Below are 5,315 nucleotides of genomic sequence, written 5' to 3' on the forward strand. Positions count from 1 at the left end.
ATCCGAGACCGGATTTGTTGAACTTCCAGGAATGGCCAGCTGGAAGCCGGGTTGGAGCGTTGGAGCGGAGGAGGAGCATTGGCCTATGCCCCGCACCTGGGGAACGAGGCCTTGGTGACGCCTCTGCACCTAGACTTGTCTTGGCGCATCAAAGGACGCAGGAGGAGCGCTGAGACCGGGAATCTCCTGCGCATCGGTGGACGCAACTCCACACCATCAGCGCTGCTATCTTCATTTTCTAGATGAGAAAACTGAGGTGTTAGGTTGTTACACCGCCCTGAAACCCATTTCGGGTTTGACTAATCTCAAACCTCGTGCTCTACTAGCACGTTGCCTGGCTTCCTAAACCTTGAGGTCCCACGCAGGCAGCCCGGCAAGCAGGGAGGGAGGGAGAGGGAGGGAAGGAGGGAAACACGGCCGGAGTTACAAGCATCGATGTCCTGAAACAGAAATCCACATGAAAAGTTATTTAACTTTTTAAAAATATATATATTTCAAGATTATTCCGCATACTTTTTTCTTTCTTTTTAATCATCATTTTACAGGATGCAGCGTAAAGCAGCGACGGGACGTGGCCGCGGTGCCAGGACGACCCGGGTCGGCCATGGGCGCGCTCACCCGGCTCTAAGCGGAGCTGCGTGTGCCCTTATCAAAACCGTCTAGAAGCCTCCGACCCGGGGGCTCCCCAGCTCCCCGACACCCCCACCCCTCGCTAGCCCGACACACACTCTCAGGGGCCCACGTTTTTACGCTCACATCCACTTTGGCTTTTTTTTTTTTTTTTTGCCTCCTGGTGGGGTTTTAGTGCGCCTCTCGGGGACCCCTGGGGAAGAGGAGGGTGGAGGAGGGGAAGCGTGCGGGGCGAGGCTTTCCGGCCCTTCCAGACGAGCGAGCTCCACTCCAGCTCCGGCTGCAGTCCAGGGCTGTGTAGGAAAGCGCGGGGCGGGGGGAGGTGGGGGCTGGGGCGCGGCTGGGTTTTGCATCGTCTTAACACCCCCCACCCCACACACACACCACCACCACCACCACCACCACCTCCTAGTTCGGCTTTTCCAGAATTGTGTGGGCAGAGGTCTGGAGAAACAGGTTAGAATCCGGTTTCTCCCGATCCTGCCGCGATGCTTAACTCCAAACGATAAGATGCATGTAAAATTAGCAGCTCTAAACCACAGGGGTGCTTGGGGCGCAGAGTGAGGGCTCGGAAGCGTCGCCGGGGGTCAGCAGACTGTGCAGGACGGCCTGCGGGCTCCGGGGGACCCCCCGGGTCTGGCCCCGCGCGCAGCCGTCCTGTCTGCGAGGCGCGCTTCTGCGCCCTCCTGCGCAGAGGACCGGGCGGGCTGCCCCGGTGCCGGGGCGGGGAGGAGGGACGAGCGCCCCCGAACCCACGCCCCCTAGGGCGCAGAGAGTGCTCTGCGGGGCTGGGGTCCCGAGACCCGCAGGACACCGCAGCCGGCGCTGCCCACGCGGGGCGGGGGGCTCAGCCCGGGCGGTGCCCGCGCCCCAGTGCGCTCCCCGCCGTCGCGCGCGCCCGGGGGGCTCGGGGAGGAGAGACTGGGGGCCCCCAGGCGGCCGCCACCTCTGGGCGCCTCCGGCGGCGGGAGCAAGCACGCCCCTCCCTCCGCCTCGCTGCGCAGGAGCCTGGGACCGGTAAGTCCCAAGGTGAGCGCGTCCTGCGCTGCGCGGCCCGAGGAGGACGCGATCCCCTGCGGGCTCTTCCCAGATGAGCGTTCAGGATGGTTCAGGATGGTTCGACGGGGTGGGCAAAAGTCAAAGGAGCGGCTCGTCGCCCGGGGCCGAGTGTGACCTTCGTGGCTTCGGGGCGCTCTGGGCCCAGTTTGCGCCTTCCCGGGTGAGGAGGCCGCCCCAAGAACCCGCCCCACGCTGCGCCCCCTCCCCACCCACACCCATCCATCCGTCCATCCATCCATCCGGCGCGGAGGCCTCCCCTGCCTCGCCCTCCGGCCGCGCGCGGGGGCCCCGGGGAGGCCGCCTGCGAGGGTCGCGGGCTCGGGGAGCGGAGCCGCACCCCGACCGGCCGCTGCTCCCTGCGCCCGTGGCCCGGGGTTCCCGCACTTTCGCCCAGGCCGCAGCTGCCCCCGCCCGGGTCCCCGCGGGTCGGCCCGGAGCGCGTCCGCGAAGGCCGGGGGGGGGGGGGGGGGCGCGCGGCGAGACTCCGGAGCTGCTGGGGCCCCGCGCAGACTCCATCCAGGCTCCGGCTACTCCCCGCGAGGCGCTCGGAGGCGAAGGGTTCGACAGTCAAGTTGGGGGGCGGGGGGGACTTCCCCTACTTAACAGGCGCGATTTGCTAATTCGGATCTATTGCTTTTAAATATCGAGTTCCAGGGACCTTTGTCAATGCAGGCTTAATTTCATCCTACTGATGAAGGATGTTTATAAACGGCTCCTGTGGAGGAAGCCGAGTGTGAAAATATCAGTTTTATGCCTTTTGATAAGAGTTACCGAGGTGGAAGGCTTATTAGGCGATTACAAATTTCGCAGCTGCTCCGCTGCCCAATTAGGCATCTCCTCGCGGGGAGTGGGAACCGTGGGGGGTCAGGGCGGGCTGGGGTGCGGGCTCTGCACCCCCGGACCTCAGTCACGGCCCGGACCCCTTCCTTCCCCGACCCGCTCCGGCTTCAGGGAGACACACCCAGCGCCTCCCAACCCGCCGGGGCGCCCTCCCGAGTGTCGCTGGGTTTCTTCCCCGGGCCTCGCCTTGGCGCCCCTGTAGTCCGGGGCGGGCTGGTTATCCCCCCGGGTGGCCCTGCGGTCCCTGGTTGTCCTTCAGGGAGAGCCGGCCACCTGGAAATGTCCAGTTGGTGGGTAGGAACCGACACAGCCGGGTGAGCCCTCGCCCACCTGCACAAACAACCCCAAGATGGTATATATTTTTTTTTTTTTTGGTACATCCTCCTCCGACTAAAAATTGGTTTCCATCGGAGCTTAGGCTAAAACCCCTTATTAGCGCGACGGAAAGGCCCCGATTTTTAGCCCAAGAGCCGCCCAATGCGGAGCAGCGAGCTCACTCTGCCTTCGCCCTAGCGGAGGAGGAGCGTGGTAGGAGCCGGGCCGCGGTCGGGAGCAGCTCTCCCGGGTGTCCACCCCCGACCCAGGGGCAGGAGGTCCCTGGGCCCAGCCCCCCGGGCCGCGCGCCCGCGCCTCCCCCCTCCGCCACCCCCGCGGCCGGGGCTCGGCGGCCCGGGGACGCGGGAACACTCACCGCCGGGAGGCCTCCGAGCGAGGCTGTGCGCGCACAATCCCGCCGCGGGGAAGGGCCGCGGCCCCAAGGCGGGGCCCCAAAGCCAAGGCCAGACCAGTCTTTGGGGTCCTCTTGGGGCTGATGGCCATTCTCCTTCCCCATCCCCAGAAGCCTCTAAAAGCGGCTCCTTTCCTCCGCCGCTGCAGAGGTGGGGGCTCCCAGACCCAGAGGAGTATTTGGAGAACCTGACTGCGAGCGGAGCCGACTGAGGAGGACGAGGGCGAGGGCGGGTGGACAGACCGCGCCACCCCCGCGCCCCCCACCCCCCCCCCGGCCTCCCCCAAGCCGCCCCGGCGCCCTCGGCAGCTCCGAACCACCCGCGCGATTAATTCTCCCGGACGCTTAGCCAAGCAGGACCCCAGGTTCATCCCGCAGACCCTAACGAGTAGAAACCGTAACTAAATCTCTGAACTGGATCTTTATTTTGAATTCCACTTTCCATCCTGCGCGCTCCGATCACCCGGATAGAGCCAATGTTCCGACGCGCGGAAGAGCCATCTCGAGACCGAGGTGTTTCATGGAAAACGCATTATGTGAATCTCCCCCCACCCCGTCCTACCCCACCCCACTCCCCCCCACCCCATGCTAATTTTTGCACTTGATGCAAAACACAAGACTTTCTGTTCTCCACGCACAGGTTAGCTTTTCGAGGAGAAGGAGGTCCGCCTCAAGCCTTCAGTTCTGTAGGAGGACACAGACCCCAAAGTCCTCGACCCCCCACTTCTTAAATTTAAGCGAGATCGCCCAGAAAGGACCGGAAGGGGGATGGCTAATATTAACGGTGTGCGCAGCTGCGCGAAAAGGAAACAATGGCAATAGGAAAATGCTCTAGGGAACCTCGTGTTTATGGGAGAAAATGTCCTTGAGGGAAAACTAAATTTGCAGGCGTTGCTCGGCCCCAGGCTGTAATACAGGCTCACTTCCTTAAGGGAAGGGCTGCCTACCTCAGCCCACTGGCCCTCCGCCTGCTGTTGACCTGTCGGGGCGGGAGCCCTCCTATCTTACTCTTCTAGACAAATCAGGCAAGGAGATAAGGATATAGAAGGTCATCTATAGGTAGGTATGTAGATACATATGTCAGTCTGAGTGAAGCAACATCACATGATTTTACTAAAGGCCTTAGGAAACAAACTCCCAAATATTCTTATGTTTTGCTTGGTTTCTTAAAAAAAAGAAAAGAAAAGGAAGGTTGGAAATAAAACATTGTTAAACAGTCTCTCACTAAATTCCCCTTTACACACTAGAGAATGAAGTAAAGTTCGCAGCATAAAAAGCTGATATTCAAGCAAACATATCCTCCAACCCTAATCAAAATTACGGTTATCCCAAGACAACCTCCTCCCTCCACAAACCCGCAGCCAACAGTTGAGGCAGGCGCTGGCCCCTCTTCTAGGGCTTAAATGTTGTCTAGGAGGAGATGAAAGAGCCATACTCTTAGCACACATACTTTTGTCTTTCTTGCAGCCTTGATTTCAAATCTAGTCGCAAATCATAAGCTTTTTTTGTGCCGCTCAGATGTTCCTTCTTTATCTTAATGAGAAAACTTTTCGCCAAGGGAGCAGGAACCGCTAGATAAGTCAGCCCCGGGGCTGCCAGCGAGCGGTGGAGTTCCTCGGCTAGACAGGAGAGCTGCACGATTCAGAAGAATGACTAAAAAGTTTAAGTCACTCAGACCTCCGCTTCCCCTTCTGCCTGCTGCAGAAAGAGATGTAACATGAATCTTTGTTTAGGTTTTGGTTGGGGAGCGAGAATTAAAAAGCCACGGCAAATGCAGAGAGAGCAGAGCTGTTTCATTTTTTTTTTTAAAGTCAAAAGTTAACAGGCCATTCCCAGTGTTTTTTTTTTTTTTTTCCTCTCTCTCTCTCTCTCTAATACTAAATCTGGAGTAAGTTGGCTTGATCTGATAAAGATCTTAACATGTACAGAAGGCGGGTTTTCCTCGAGGAGGTGAGGCTATTGCTCCAGAAGACTCCCCCTGCACACACACACGCGCGCGCACACCCCCTTCCCTCCCTTTATGTAAGGTTCCACCCTCTGCAAAACAAAACTTTTTTTT

The sequence above is a fragment of the Canis lupus genome, chromosome 8, assembly GCF_048164855.1.
Source record: "Canis lupus baileyi chromosome 8, mCanLup2.hap1, whole genome shotgun sequence".
In the NCBI taxonomy this organism is placed as follows: domain Eukaryota; kingdom Metazoa; phylum Chordata; class Mammalia; order Carnivora; family Canidae; genus Canis; species Canis lupus.